The following is a 17,357-nucleotide window of genomic DNA, read 5'->3' as shown; positions in this document are numbered from 1 at the left end:
GCAGGCCAAGCAGCATCATAGGAGCAGGAAGGAAGGGTCTAGGCCCGAAACGTCAGCCTTCCTGCTCCTATGATGCTGCTCGGCCTGCTGTGTTCATCCAGCTCTACACCTTGTTATCTCAGATTTTCCAGCATCTGCAGTTCCTACTATCTCTGATCCAAAACTGTACACATTATTTAGCGTTTCAGACAATACATTATTTTTCCTTTTATTTGGCTAGAATAAAATGCTACTTCAGCAATGTCTCAAAGCTTCACCTTATGTGAACGGTAATATTTGTAGGGTTATTGATATAAATACCAGTCCTCATTTTCTTTTAAGCTTTCACATGAATTAGACCAGCTTACTTTTCCATGAAATGAATATCTGAAACTTCAAGGAAGATTGACCCTATTCTTTTCATTTATGTGAACGTGCCAGTCTCGTCTTGGATACCTGGAAAATAATACTGTCTTTGGAACGTCCCTGCATGCATTAACCATCTGTTGAAGTGAGATCTTGAGACCTGCAAAGTGGACAGAGTATGTAGGTGTCCAATGACTGAACTCAGCACTCCTCACAAACACAGTATGGCATTCCCTCTCCTTCTTACCAGCCGCTGAGATAGTGGGATCCTATCGACAAACCCATTGATAACAGTAATATAATTCTTCAGCAAAGAGAAAAAAACAACAATTGGGACAACGTTTCTGCAGAAGCTAAGCACCATGAGAAATTTAATAGCCACACACTCGCTTCAGTATCTCAGGGTCAATAAGCTGAAAATTAACTTCCCTCTTCCTCCATGACTGGGAGAGATGAGCCATGCATCAGGACCTCAGGAGTTTCAGCAGTGAAATTGTTGGTGGCATTTTATTCAAACTACTGCATTTAACTTCCAGATATTCTCACCATTAAGAGCAAGTAAGCACGATGCCAACCCACATCTATCTATTTCTGTTTGAATATTTAAAGGAACCTGGCAAGGCACAGAATTGTCACAGTAGTCAGAAATTTCACAGATGAAATTTCAATGTGGAAAGATAGTGCCCTAAGTTTCAGATTTGTTTCTGGGCATTTTGCTGCAGAATATAAGGGCCTACAATGTGATCCTGATCCCTAAACATGGTAAGAAAACAACAATCTATGGGAATAAACAATTGCTTGGATCTGGCCAAGGATTTCTGCAGCTGAAATTTGATGCCTCATTCCAGAATACAGTGACACCAGAGGTTTAATGTCCGAATCAGGACAGGAAAGGTAAATCTCTTCCTGCTGCAAACAAAGTCTAGTAGCTAGACCCTTCATCAGAAGGGTCTAGGCCCGAAACGTCAGCCTCTCTGCTCCTATGATGCTGCTTGGCCTGCTGTGTTCATCCAGCTCTGCACCTTGTTGTCTCGGATTCTCCAGCATCTGCAGTTCCTACTATCTCTGATTCAAGTCTAGTAGCTATAGGATTTGTCCAAATTGCTCAGTAATGCTGCTACGGAACTATTCTTAGTCATGTACATTGAAATGCCTCAACCAGAATACATGCTGTGCCCTTGCCCACCCTCAGTGCTTCTTCCAATAGTGTTCAACTTGGAGGAGTACTGATTCATCAATTGAGCAGTGTGGCAGTAGATGGTAATCAGCACAAGATTACCTTGCCCATGTTTGACCTGGTACCATGAGATTTTTGGGGGTCTGGAACCAATGTTGATGACTCCCAAGGCAGTTTCTTCTTAACTATATACTACTGCTGCCTCTCCTAGGTCTGGGACACAACCGTGCAGGGAGGATTCTGGGAGAAGTTGACTGGGTCAGTACAACTGAGAAGATTGCAGACATAGGCTTAGCTGTTCAGGAACCAGGTTGCAGACTGGGTGCACAGTGCCTGGAGAGAGATAAAGTACCTACTTCTTGGACTTGTAGTCAGCTCGGAACAGAGAACTTCAGTGAGAGACCTGAGTTTGGTAATGAGTGGGTAAGGTTGTGTTATCAGTTCCTGGATTACTGTCTGTACTTGATAAGATTCGAAATAACAGGAGAGACCTGCGTCGTGAAGTGCTCCTCCAGCAATATGTAGGAAATCAGGGACACTTCCAATGTCCACGGTGTTTATGTATACAGGAAGTGTGTTCCGCTGCAGCTCCTGATTTATCTCATGGAATGCCCAGACCTCCAGACGGACGCACTATGGAGCATCCATGATGCTGAGAATGTCGTGGGTAGCACGTTTAGTGAGCTGGTCACACCACAGTTAAGAGCTACACAGACAGAGAAGAGATGGGTGATTACCATGAAGATGAGCAAACATGGGCAGGCAATGTGGGAGTCCACTGTCATCATTCCCCTTTCAAAAACTAAACCCTGTGGATACTGTTGGGGGGGCATGTCCTCTCAGGGACAAGGAGCAACAACAGTCAGATCCATGGCACCATGACTAGCACGGTTATACAACAGGGAAGGTCAAAGTGTAGGTGAAAAGTAGTGATAGGAGACTTTATAGTTAAGGCCACAGATAGGCATTACTGTGGCTGTAAGCAAGATTCTAGGATGATGCGTTACCTCCCTGGTGTCTGAGCAGACACAGGATATTCTCTAAGGGGAGAGTGAGCAGCCAGAGGTCATTTTCCATATTGGTACTAATGACATAGGCAGAAGAGAGATGAGGTCCTGAAAAGGGAGTTCGGGGAGTTAGGGAGGAAGCTGAAAAGCAGGACCACTAAGATTGTAATCTCAGGATTACTTCTCATGCCACATACCAGTGAGGTTAGGAATAGGAAGATAGAACAGTTACATACATAACTAAAGAGCTGGTGTAGGAGGAAGGGCTTCAGGTGTGTAGATCATTGGGATGTCTTCTGGGGCAGGTGGGACCTGTACAAGAAGGATGGACTGCACCTAAGCTGGACGGGCATGAATATTCTGGCAGGGAGGTTTGCTAGTCCCAATTGGGAAGGTTTAAACTGGGAGGAAGGTGCAGGAACCAAGGTGGTAGATCAGCAAATAAAGTTACAAAGGAGGAGTCAGAAAATAAAGCCAGTAAGGCTAAGAGGAAGAACAGACAGGGAGATGCTAGTGAACACAACAGGATTGACGGTCTGAAGTGTATTTGTTTTAGTGCGAGGAGTATGATGGGTAAGGTGGATGAATTTAGAGTTTGGATTAATACATATAAGTATAATGTTGTAGCTATTACAGAGACTTGGTTGAGAGAGGGACAAAATTGGCAGCCTAATATTCCAAGATTTAGATGTTTCAGGCATGATAGAGAAGGATAAGAAAAAGGTGAGTGTGTCGCATTATTGATTAGGGAAAATATTACAGTTGTACTGAGGGAGGATGCCTTAGAGGGCTCATCCAGCGAGACCTTATTAGTAGAGTTCAGGAATAGGAAGGGTACAGTCACTTTGATAGGACTGTACTATAGGCGTCCCAGCAGCCAGCAGGTGATATAGAAACAGATGTGGTCAGATTATAGAAAAATATTAAAACATTAACATTTAATATTAAAATATTAAAAGGGTTGTTGTGTTGGGTGATTTTAACTTGCCCAATATTGACTGGGGTTCGTTTAGTACCAGGGGCTTGGATGTGGGAGAGTTTGTTAGGTGTGTCTAGAATGGTTTTTTAAAACAATGTGTAAATAGTCCAAATAGTCCAACGGGTCAGATTAGACCTGGTATTGGGGAATAAGCCTGGCCAGTTGGTTGAAATTTCAGTGGGGGAGCATTTCAGGAACAGTGACCATAATTCTGTAACTTCTAAGATATTTATGGATAAGGACAACAGTAGTGCTCAGATGAAAGTATTAAATTGGGGAAAGGTTAGAGGAGGTGGTGCAGGTAGATCCAACAGCAACATTTAAGAGGCATCTTGACAGATATATGAATAGGCAGGGAAAGGAGGGATATGGACAGCATAGAGGCATAACATTTTAAGGGTTTTAAAAAAGCACCATATCTTAGAGCAATCTTTGTGGGCTGAAGGACCCGTTCCTGTGCTGTTCCTTGTTCATTGTTCTTTGTTCTATTCACTCAAATCAAATTGCAAGTAAGGTAATAAAATTCCAACAACCGTTCCACAAAAATTCCAACTTCTGATGAAACTGATAAAATGTTTTCTGAACTTTATTGTCAGCAAGATCTAGATGTAGAAAAATAAGGAAGAATTAGTGAGTGCTCCTTTGTGAAAATACCGTGCCGATTGTCATTTGTTGTTTCTTAAGTTTCTGATGCCAACTGAAGTTATTTCATACAACTGTGTCAATAGTATGTGTAGTAATTCTGCATGAAGTAACACCTGTGTTACTATTTCTAAACTTTAGTTACCGAATATAATTAACCATAGTCATATCTGTACTGTGATTCAAGAATGAACTATGTAAATGATGTAAACTACCCTCAATAACATATAACGTTCATAACATGTTTCGCATATATTCATTGCAATCTATTAATATGTGTTGCATTTTCACATTGTAAAAGTTCAAGTATTCTTTTGAAAACATACTGGGTGAGCCGAATGTGCATTAGCTCCAGAAAGGTTGGAAAAAGACAGTTTGCAACATATCAAGGTCATTTAAGATCCATTTCTCCAATAACGAAATCAAAACCTGTTGAGCGTGTTCAACAGGCTAAAAGTAGACCAATTTCATTGATAATTACGTTTACACACCCAGATTCTTGCAGGTATTTCATAGAATTGAGAATCTTGTGTCTCTCCCAAGCAAAGACAGAGAATGCCTGAGAAAACAGATCTGGCAGGATCTCTGGAGAGAGAAACAGAATTAATATTTTGGGTCCTGGATGATCCTCACTGCTGTTCTTCTGTGTACAGCAATGCAGACATATATTTCAGGCACGTATTCTCTTCCCTTTGCAAAGTTACCAGTGAATTTGTTTCCACCACCCTATCCATGCAGACCAGAATAAAAGATTTAGATTTATATTTGTATTTGTCACATGTACTAAGTATAGGAACACGTAAGTACAGTGAAAAGTACACAAAGTCGCCATTCTCTGCTGCAAAAAGAAATTACCATCTCCCAAAGCGCTTTATACTCTTATGTTTTAAATCTTTATTTTTACCCACAGGTGAAAGAAACTTTTCCCTATCTATTGTATACATTGCTATAATATACACATAATATAGCAACATTGAACGATACAGTGTAGATGGAGCCCATTTGATCCACAAAAAAGTGCTGGCTCTTTGGCAGAGCTACCAATTAGTTTTACTATCTAATTTTATCCCCAAAAGCCTATAAATCTTTTATCAGATGAAGCCATGATCAAATTCTGTTTTCAATATGACTATTCAGTCTGTTTCTACCTCTTTTCCAGGCAGTGGATTCAATATGATTCACCTTGCTGAGTAAAGCACGTTGCCTCTTTTACTGAGCCCCACCTAAAATTTGTGTCCCTAGTTACCAGCTATTCTGCCACTGGGAACAAATAGGAGGAGGAACACTTTGGGACTAGTGATCATAATTATACTATTTTTAAAATAGTAATGGGAAAGGATAAGCCTTCCATAAAAGTTAAAGTTCTTAATTGGAGTAAGGCAAATTTTAATGATATGAGACAAGAACTTACAAAAGTTGATTGGAGTGGACTGTTTGCAGATCAAGGGATGACTGACAAGTGGAATGCTTTCAAAAATGTGATAACTAAAGTTCAGAGATATTGTGTTCCTGTTAGAGTGAAAAATAAGGCCGGTAGGATTAGGGAACAATGGATGAATAAAGATATTGAGGTTCTAGTCAATAGAAAAAAAGAGGAATCATATATCAGATAGACAACTGGAATCAAATGAATCTTGTGAAAGATAGTATTTACATGCATTTGGTGAGGCAAGGATTGATCAGGGAAAGTCAGCATGGTTTTGTACAAGGGAAATTGTGTCTCACAAACTTAATTGATTTTTTTTCAGGAACTAACCAAAAAGCTCAATTAAGGGAGACTAGTAGACATTGTTTACGTGGACTTTAGTGAAGCTTTTGACAAGGTTCCTCATGGTAGACTAATTAATAAAGTTAGATTACAGGGATTCAGGGTGACCTTGCCAATTGGATACAAGATTGGTTTGGCTGTAGGAGACAGAAGGGTGGTGGAGCAGGTTTGTTTGTTCGGACAGGGATCGGTACTGGGTCCACTTCTGTTTGCCATTTATATAAGCAATTTGGATTTGAGAATATAGGGGCCACGGTTAGTAAGTTTGTGGATGACACCGAAATTGCTGGTATAGTGGACAATGAAGAAAGTTAACAAAGGTTGCAAAGAGATCTTCACCAATTGAGTCAATGGGCTGAGGAATGGCAGATGGAGTTTAATTTGGATAAATGTTGAGGCAATGCATTTTGGTAAAACAAGCAAGGACAGAACTGATACAATTAATAGCAGGGCCATAGATAGTGTTGTAGAAGAGATGCACAGGGGTTCAAGTACATAATTCTTTGAAATTTGCATCATAGATAGACAGGGTGATTATGAAGGTGTTTAGCATGCTTGCCTTCAATGCTCAGACGTTTGAGTATAGAAGTTGGGACACACTGTTGAGGTTGTACAAGAAGTTGGTGAGGCCTCTTCTCCTGTACTGTGTACAGTTCCAGTCACCCTTCTATGGGAAGGATACTATTAAATTAGAGAAGGTTCAGAAAAATTTTACCAGGATGTTACCAGGAATGGAGGGTTTGAGTTATAAAAATAGGCTGGATAGACTGGAACTTTTTTTCACTGGAGCATAGAGATTCAAGGGGTGATCTTAAAGATGTTTATAAAATCATGAGGGGCATAGATAAGGTGAATAGCAAGGGTCTTTTCCATTGGGTGGGGGAGTTCAAAATTAGGGGCATATCTTTAAGGCAGGAAGAGAAAGTTTGAAAAAGGATTTGAGGGGCAACTTTTTTACACAGAGAGTGGTTCATGTGTGCAGTGAAATGCCAGAGTTAAAGATGGATGCACGTACAGTTACAACATTTAAAAGACGTTTGAATAAGTTCATGAATAGTAAAGGTTTGGAGGGATATGGACCAAATGCAGGCAAGTGGGACTAGGTTAGTTTGGGGTCATGGCAACGTGGACTAGTTTAACCAAAGGATCTATTTCCATGCTGCATGACTCTATGACTCCATCACTATAAAACCCATTTGTGTTTTTGAATACCTGTTATGACAACATGAGGAATGTTTCTTTAATTTGCTCATTGAATATAAGCATCACTGGCAAAACTAGCATTTATTTGCTATTCATAATTTAAAAGGTGGTGTTAAATCACTTTTTGGAATCCCTGTTCATTGCTAAGTGCAGGTAAGCTGGCCTCCTGCCTACCTCCTGTACCATTAGAGAGGAATTTCTAGTCTTTTGATCCACATTTTCAGGCATATGCCAATGATGTAGCTATACTGGAACAGCTTGGCTAGAAACTTGACCACCTTTGGAAAATTGTAATTTGATGGATTTTTCAACTTATTTTTAGGGCAACATTCTGAATTTCAGGGTCTCTTTTTTCACTCTCATTAACTCCTTTATCTTGCCATGCAGTCATTTGGTAAGAACAACTTCTATATTTGCGTTAAATTCTTGTTAGAATTTCCTTGCAGCTGGCGATGTGCCAATATATCTGCTGTCCTTGTCCCTGGAGATGGAAATGGTCAGGGCTTCTGAAGATGATGTCTCTGGAGCTTTAACAACAACAAAAACAAAGTTGCTGGCAAAGCTCAGCAGGTCTGGTAGCATGCGTGAAGGAAAAAAGAGTTAATGTCTTGGGTCCGGTGACCCTTCCTCAGAACTCTCTGGAGCTTTGGTAGATTTCTGCAGTGTATCTAGTAGATAGTAGACACTGCTGCTACTGAGCATTGTCGGGGACGGAGTAAATACTTGTGAAGACCTACAAATATTACAGGAAACAAACTGTGCAAAAAGGACATACAGGGAAACGAGAATCTATGTCCCTACCAATGTCATCCATACAGCTGCTGAGCAGTCAAATTTTCTACTCATCCCAGTGTACACATCTAAATCTTTACCCACCTCACACTAGCCTCCTTATACATAAATCTGCACACTTTACAACTGCAAGTGTAAATTGGAAAATGGCCAGTTATTGGCTAGAATAGGCATTTTGCATACCATTGACTTATGAGTATTCATGGGATTTGAAAACATAGAAAAAGTATTTAAAATTGCTTGATTGCTTAACTGGGAGCCAATGTAAGTTAGCGAATGCAAAGATGAAAGAGAATAGGACTTGTTGCAGGTTACGACATTTTAAAAAAGTCAATCTTCTTTTAATCTTTAAAAGTCATCTTCTGCCAAATGCAGAACACATAAAACCGTTGTATCACAGGTTGGGTTGTTGCTTTCACAATGAACCTTATTGGAAGTTTGGTTAGACTAGCTAAAAGAGATTACTGAGTGCTTGATAGATTTGAAAAATTAACCCATTTATTCCACATTAAGGAACTATGTGCAACTTTAAAGAAGAACAACTATCCCTGCTGAAGCCATACTGATTCTCTCTCTCTCTCTCTCTTACCCATGGCTCTTCTTCAGGATCACTTCAGAGCTTGTACACGCCTTTACTGTTACTCACACTGTAGCATGAGACCTCACTAGCCTTCCACTAGCATATACAAAACATTTAACTGGTTTCACACTATCCTATTCTCGTTTTCGAAAACGAGAAGGTTTGTTCTTAAAGGGAATGAAAGCCAACATTCAAATGGAGTTGGACAAGGTGACAATAATCATTTTGACTTCATAAGTAGCTGCCCATGGTCATTGGTCGGCATGGTATAGATACAACAGAGATGGTCAGTCCCCAGAATATTGCATATCAATAGGGATTGATGGGGAAAGATAGTTTTGAGCAAGAGTGGGCAGATGAGTTCCCATCTTCTTGAGGGAAGCCCAGGAGTTCCCCTACATCATAGAGTCACACAGCACAGAAACAGACCCTTTGGTCCAATTCATCCATGCTGACCAGATATCCTAAACTTATCTAATCCCATTTGCCAGCATTTGACCCATGTCCCTCTAAACCCTTCCTATTTATTTCATATAATCCCTACAGTGTGGAAACAGGCCTTTCAGCCAACAATTCCACACCGTCCCTCCAAAGAGAATCCCACCCAGACCCATTCCCCTATCCCTACATTTTCCCATGTCTAACCCACCTAACCTAAACATCCTTTGGCACTATGGGCAATTTAGCATGGTCAATCCACCGAGCATGCACATCTTTGGACTGGGAGGTAACCGGAGCACCCAGAGGAAACCCACGCAGACACAGGGAGAATGTGCAAACTCTGCACAGACAGTCACCCAAGGGTGGAATTGAACCCAGGTCCCTGGCATTGTGAGGCTGCAGTGCTAACCACTGAGCCACCATGCTGCCCCATTTATGTACCCATCCAGATGTCTTTTATATCTTGTAGCTGTACCAGCGCCCACCACATCCTCTGGCAGCTAATGCCATATATGCACCGCATTGCTTATGAAAAATTAGGCCCATAGGTCCCTTCTAAATCTTTCCCCTCTCACCTTAAACCTATGCCCTCTATTTTTGGACTCCCCTACCTGGACAAAAGACTTTGGCTATTCGCCCTATCCATGCCCCTCATGATTTTATAAACTTCTATTAGGTCACCCCTCAGACATGCCAGTTTGTTAGATATATTCAAGAGGGAGCTGAATGTGGCCCTGCAACTAAAGGGATCAGGTGGTATGGAGAAAAAGCAGGAATGGGATACTGAAATTGCATGATTAGCCATGATCATGTTGAAGAGTGGTGCAGGCTTAAAGGTCCGAATGGCTTACTCCTACACCTATTTTTTTATGTTTCTATGTTTCAGCCTCCAATGCTGCAGGGAAAATAGCCCAGCCTATTCAGCCTCTCCCTATAGCTCAAACCCTGCAACCCTGGCAACATCCTTGTAAATCTTTTCTGAACCCTTTCAAGTTACACAACATCTTTCCCATAGCAGGGAGACCAGAATTGCACACAGTATTCCAAAAGTGGCCTGACCAATGTCCTGTACAGCTGCAACATGACCTCCCAACTCCTATACTCAATGCACTGACCAATAAAGACAAATGCCTTCTTCACTATCCTGTCTACCTGGATATCCGCTTTCATGGAACTACGAACCGGCACCACAAAGTCTCTTTGTTCGGCAACACTGCCCAGACCTTATCATTAAGCATCTAAGTCCTCACCATTAAGTGATTTGCCTTACCAAAATGCAGCACCTCACATTTATGTAAATTAAACTCCATTTGCTCAGCCTATTTGCCCATCTGATCAAGGAGTCGTTGTACTCTGAGGTAACCTTCTTCGCTGTCCACTACATCTCCAATTATGGTGTCATCTGCAAGCATACTAACCATATCTCCTGTATTCACATCCAAATCATTTAGATAAATGACAAAAAGCAGTGAACCCATTATTCTTCCTTGTGGCACACTGCTGGTCACAGGTCTCCAGTCTGAAAAACAACTCTCCACCTTCAAGCCACTTCTGTATGCAAAGCACTAGTTTTAGAATTCATGGAATCTCTACAGTGTGGAAACAGGCCCTTCCACCCAATAAATCCACACCAAACCTCAGTGCATCCCACCCAGACTTATCCCCCTGTAACCCACCTAATCTACACATCCCTGAACACTATAGGGCAGTTTAGCATCGCCAATTCACCTAACCTGCACATCTTTGGACTGTGGGAGGAAACCCATGCAGACACGGGGAGAATGTGCAAACTCCACACAGTCACCCGAGGATGGAACTGAACCCGGGTCCCTGGTGCTGTGAGGTAGCAGTGTTAACCACTGAGCCACCGTGCCACCCTTAATGACTCCAGTTTCGCCAGAGTACCTTGTTATCCCTATCTCTCCCTGTATTTCACATGATCTAACCTTGCTAACCAGTCTACTATGCGGAACCTTGTCAAATGCCTTACTGAAGTCCATATGGACAACATCCACCACTCTGCCTTCATCAAGCTTCTTTGTCACTTCTTCAACAAATCTCAGTCAAGTTAGTGAGACACAAATTCCCACTCACAAAGCCATGTTGGCTATCCCTAATCAGAGCTTGCCTTGCCAAATAAATGTAAATCCTGTCCCTCATAATCCCTTTCTACAACTTACCCACAACTGACATTGGGCTCGCTGGTCTATAGTTCCCTGGCTTTTCTTTTACCACCTTTCTTAAATAATGGCACCATGTTAGCCAACCTCCAGTCTTCTGGCTCCTCAACCGTGGCTATCGATGATACAAATCAGCCCAAGTGAATAATAAAGACAGCTGCCACTAAAAATGACCATGAAAGACTGCAAGATACCTGGGACATAGGAAGATGCTGCATCTGCTCCTCCGTTCTACAGAACATCTTCAGGATCAGTGAAGCATTGTCATCTGATACAGGTTGTATCTTTAACAGGTAGGTTACCTCAGTTGAGTGGATGACTGGCTTGTAATACAAAGTCATGCCAACAGCATAGGTTCAGTTCCTATACTTGCTGAGGTTACGATGAAGGTCCCATCTTCTCAATCCCACCCCTTGCCTGATGTACACTCACCCTTTGGTTAAACTACCACCTGTCATGTTTCTCTCCCTGTAATGAGAGAGCAGGACTATAGTGACTTTACCTTTCTACTTTGTTTATCTAATTAACTAATGTATTGCTGTTTCTTAAGAAACTCAAAAAACTATCAAAAAATTGCTATGATTCATTGCCTTGCTATATTACATGATCATGAACTCACAAAAGTTACCACTGTCCCAAATGTTAACCCTTTCAAGCCCATTACAGTACCTGATGCAAGCTGCTGCAGGCACTGTTCAAATGGTGCATGCCAGTCCACAGGACATGTGATTTTTTTTTTTTGTGTTTAACAGCTAGTAACTTATGTAAAGGTTGATGGTTAGAGCTTTAATGTCATGCTTGTGAGCATGCTTGTAGTGGGGCCTTGGGAACCCCACTGGAAGAAGGTGCCAAACAGAGCGGGGGCTCAGACATAGCATTCTCATCTGAAAGGGGTTTCACTCCATTTTTCACTCTGAAACTATGGAGCCAATAGACTGCACGAGGTCAGTGAATGTTATCTTGAAAGGAGTGGATGTCACTAAAGAGTTTGTTGGACGGACAATTTTTTTCCCCAAAATCTTGTAAGACCCTGCATTGCTGATGAGGTTGAATGCCTTAGCAACATCCATGAAATTAATGGAAAGGTGTTTTCTCTGTTGCTCTACTTCTCTAGAAGCTGGTATATGGAGAAGGTAATGTCCACGAGAGACCTGCTAACAGAGAAGTCACACCATGTTTCTGGATACACATAATTTTACAAATAGATGGAGAATTTTAAATATGGCCTCAACAACAGCTTTCCATGTGATGCCAAGGACTGTAACAATCTCCCCTGTCACCTTTGTTGTTGTATAATGTGAGGGTTTTGATCTGACACATTTCCCGTGCAGTGGAGCTTACCTTGCAGCAAAGAAAGAAAAGGTAATAATGTTGTGGCTTCATGTGGCTTGAATGGCTTAGTTCTGATACCTGTGACCTCTACCGTTTAGAAGGATTTAATGCAGCAGATAAATGGGAACACTACCATCTGTAAGTTCCCATCCTGACTTGGGACTATATCAGTATTCCTTCACTGACACTGGGGCAAAATCCTGGAATTCCATCCTGACCAAGACTTGTGGGTGTACCTAATTTCAAGGTGGTGCTCGCCACCATCTTCTCAAAGGTATCTGAGAACAAAAAATGTTGGCCTAGCCAGCGACACCTACGCCCTGTGAGAAATGAAAACAAAATTCATCTTGAAGTTGTGTGCCAGATAAACAAAAAAGTCATTGTGCTAGTTCTATTGATGCAAAAGTAGTACCAACTGCTGAACAAGTGATATCGCAAATAAATCCAACCCAAAAAGTAAACTTTATATCAACCAGAACCATTATTACACCCAAAAATCATTTTTATTGTGTAAATCCATTATAATGTGGTTCAGCATGATGTCAATTCATTTATATTGGAAGGATTTCTTGGCTCCCAAAAGAGCAAAATGTTTATTTAAATTTTCAATTGCTAATTTAGAAAGGAGTTTTATTGTTCCATGTTCCAGCTTTAATGCAGTTTCACTTATTGAATACCAACTTCATTGTTACAGCAAACCTCTATGGACATTACAGAATTTGTACAAATTTGCAATTATCATTCACCATACCTTGCCTTTAGCTTCTCCATTCTAAGAATGTGAAATATGCACCTGTGTTTTGTTCATAGGGTCATAGAGATGTACGGCATGGAAACAGACACTTCAGTCCATATCTACTAGATATCCTAAATTAATCTAGTCTCATTTAGAGTCATAGAGCTGTACAGCACAAAAACAGACCCTTCAGTCCAACTCGTCCATGCCAACCAGATATCCTAATTTAGTCTTGTCCCATTTACCAGCATTTGGCCAATGCCATTTGGATTCCTATTCATGTACCCATTCAGATGTCTTTTAAATGTTGTAATTGTACCAGCCTCCAATACTTTCTTTGGCAGCTCATTCCATACAGGCTCCATCGTCTGTGTGAAAAAGATACCCCTAAAGTCCCTTTTATATCGTTCTCCTCACCTTAAATCTATGCCTTCTAGTTTTGGACTCCCCTACCCTGGGAAAAAGAACTTGACAATTCATTCTTATGCATGGCTCTCATGATTTTAGAAACCTATATAAGGTCACCCCTCAACCTCTGACGTTCCAGGCAAACCAGCCTCAACCTATTCAGCAGCTCCCTATAGCTCAAACCCTCCAATCCCGGCAACATCCTTGTAAACTTTCCTGCACCCTTTCAAGTTTAACATCTTTCCTATAGCAGGGAGACCATAATTGAACATAGTATTCTAAAAATGGCCTCAGCAATGTCCTGTACAGCCACAACATGACATCCCAACTCTTATACTCAATGGTCTGAGCAACGAAGGAAACATGCCAAACGCCTTCTTTACAACCATGTCCACCTGCAATGCAATTTACAAGGTACTATGCACTGAGCCCTGAGGTCTTTCTGTTCAGCAGCATTGCTCAGGGCTGTACCATTAAGTGTGTAAGTCCTGCCCTGATGTGTCTTAGCAAAATGTAACACCTCACATTCATCAAAATTAAACTCCATCTGCCACCCCTCAACCCATCAGCCTAGCTGATCAAGGTCCCATTGTGCTCAAAGATAAGCTTCTTCACTGCCCACTACACCCCAATTTTGGTGTCATCTGCAAGCATGCTAATAATTGTTCCTATATTCACATCCAGATCATTTATTTAATGACAAGTAGCAACGGACCTCGCACCGATTCTTACGGCACACCACTGGTCACAGGTCTCTAGTCTGAAAAACAACCCTCCACCACCCTCTGACTCAGACGTTCAAGCCAATTTTTGTATCGAAATGGCTAACTCTCCCTGGATTCCTTGTGATCTTTCTGACCATCCTACCATGCGGAACCTTGTTGAATGCCTTGCTGAAGTCCATATAGACAGTGTACACCAGTCTGCCTTCATCAATCTTCTTTGTCGCTTTGTCAAAAAACTCAATCACGTTTTCCCATGCACAAAGCCATGTTGACTATCTCTAATCAGTCCTTGCCTTTCCAAATGCAAGTACATTCTGTCCCTCAGAATCCCCTCCAACAGCTTACCCACCAGTCACGTCAGGTTCACCAGTCTACTTTTCCCTGGCTTTTCCTTACCACTTCTCTTAAATAACGGCACTGCATAAGCCACCCTCCGCTCTTCTGGCACCTCACCTGTGGCTATCAATAATGCAAATATCTCAGCAAGGGGCCCAGCAATCATTTCTCTAGTTTCCCACAAAGTTCTGGGATGCACCCAATCAGGTCTCGGGGATTTATCCACCTTTATTTTAAGGTTGTTTAGCACCTCCTCCTCAGTAATATGAACACTTTTTAAGGGGCCCTATTCTCCTTTCTTACACCTTTGCCCTTAACATATTTGTAGAATTTATTTGGATTCTCCTTAACCCTATTTGCCAAAGCAATCTCGTGTCCCCATTTTGCCCTCCTGATTGAGTATACTCCTACTGCCCTTATACTCCTCAAGGGATTCACTTGATCCTAGCTGTCTATATCTGCCATATGCCACTTCTTGACCAGAGCCTCAAATTCCCTAGTCATCCAGCATTCCCTACCAGCCTTGCCCTTCTCACTAATAGGAACGTACAGCCTCTGGACTCTCGCTGTCACATTATTAAAGGCCTCCCATTTTCCAACTGCCCCTTTACCTGTGAATGGCCTCTCTTGATCAGCTTTTGAAAGTTCTTGCTTAATACCATCAAAATTGGCTTTACTCCAATGCAAAACTAGATCTTTTAGATCAGGTCTATCCTTTTCCATAACTATTTTAACACTAATACAATTATGATCACTGGTCCCAAAGACACCTCAGTCACCTGCCCTGCCTTATTTCCCAAGAGTGGATCTAGTTTTTCACTTTCTCTAGTAGGTTCATCTATGTACTGAATAAGAAAATTTCCTTGTACATACTTAACAAATTCCTCTCCATCCAAACCCTTTACATTATGGCAGTCCCCATCTATGTTCGGAAAGTTAAAATTCCCTACCATTATACCCTATCATTCTTACATATATGTGAGATTTCTTTACAAATTTGCTTCTCAATTTCCTGCTGACTTGAGTGCAGGGGGAGGGGGGGAGCAATTGGGATGGTTGGCTGTAGAGAAATCCCAATAAGGTGATCATCCCATTCTTATTTCTCATTTCCACCCATTTAACTTCATTGGACATACTCCTAGGAATATCCTCCCTAAGTACAGCCATAATGTTATTCCTAACCAAAAACACCACTTCCACTCCTTTCTTGCCCCCTTTCTATCATTCTTATAGTATTTGTACCCTGGAACATTAAGCTGCCAGACCTACCCTACCCTGTGCCACATTTCTGTAATAGCTATGATATCCTAGTCCCATTTTCCAACTATGTCCTGAGTTCATCTGCTTTACCTGTCAGGCCTCTTGCATTGAAATAAATGCAAATCAATTTATCAGTCTTACCTCTCTGCCTTGCCCTTGACTGCCTTGATTATTTGACTTGCTCCTCTTCTCAACTGTACCAGCCTAAGGCTTACCCCTTTTCTCACTATCTCTTTGCATCCAACACCCCCACCCCACCCCTTACTCGTTGAAAGCCTCCCAAGTAGCACTAGCAAATCTCCCCACCAGGATATTGGTCCCCTCCTAATTCAGGTGCAAACTTTTCTTCTTATACAGGTCACTTCTACCCTAGAAGAGACTCCAATGATCTAAAAAGCAAATCCCTGCCCCCTGTACCAGCTCCTCAGCCACACATTCATCTGATCTATCCTGTTCCTCCTCTCACTAGCACATGGCACCGGGAGTAATCCAGATATCACCACCCTGAGGACCTACATTTTAACCTCCTGCCTGGTTTCTTATGTTTTCCCTTCAGAACCTCGTCGCTTTCTCTTATTATGTCATTGGTACCAACATGTACAATGACGTGCTGCTGGTCACTCTCCTCTTTGGGAACATTTGGCACCCTCACCAAGCCACATAAACAAATCCAGGACGATTATAATAGGCTTCACTGGACCTTCATAACTGCTTGGGTCCACATGTTTATCACATTCTATGTAACAAAAGATACCATCAGCTTGAATTTCCTCCTTGAAAATATCAACACTTACATGGAAATATCAACCCCATTGTGATCTAGTAATGATTTCTTGGAGTGTGAGGAGAAGAGAGGGGAGCAGAGGAGATCAGAAGGACTGGAGGGTCAGGGAGGGATTTCCCAGATTTTCTCTCACCCTTGATTCGGTCAGGATTTTAAATCTGTTTTTTTCAGCTTTCCCAGTTTCTGCTGGGGCATGGAGTGCTCAAGGTATCACAATTCCATAGGTTAGGAGAGAGATTATTTGCTTGCTTGACCATTTTATTGTAACATTTGTTGGGAAAGATTATGTGTTTGCGCAGTGAAACATATAGAACACCATATTGCAGAGCCTTCCACTTTGAAGACTGGGTACAATCTCCTAACCAACAAGGTACTAAAAACAGATCAGAACTGCATCTTGAAAAGTCAACAAGTCCAGAAAACTCTGTTCCAGAAGACTAAACAAAAGGCTTTAGTGGAGTTAAAGCAACAAACACTGGAAACACACAGCAGTTCCAACAAATAGCATTAACATTTCAGGTCTAAATGACCTTCTGAAGAACAGTCAGCTTGACCTGACATGTTTATTTGATTTCTTCAACAGATGCTGTGTGACTTAATGAATGTTCCAGCATTTTTTTGTTTTATTTTTATTTCAGATTTCTGGCATCCACAATGTTTGC

The sequence above is a fragment of the Rhincodon typus genome, chromosome 19 (assembly GCF_021869965.1).
Source record: "Rhincodon typus isolate 14 chromosome 19, sRhiTyp1.1, whole genome shotgun sequence".
NCBI lineage: Eukaryota > Metazoa > Chordata > Chondrichthyes > Orectolobiformes > Rhincodontidae > Rhincodon > Rhincodon typus.
This window is presented reverse-complemented; position numbering follows the sequence as displayed.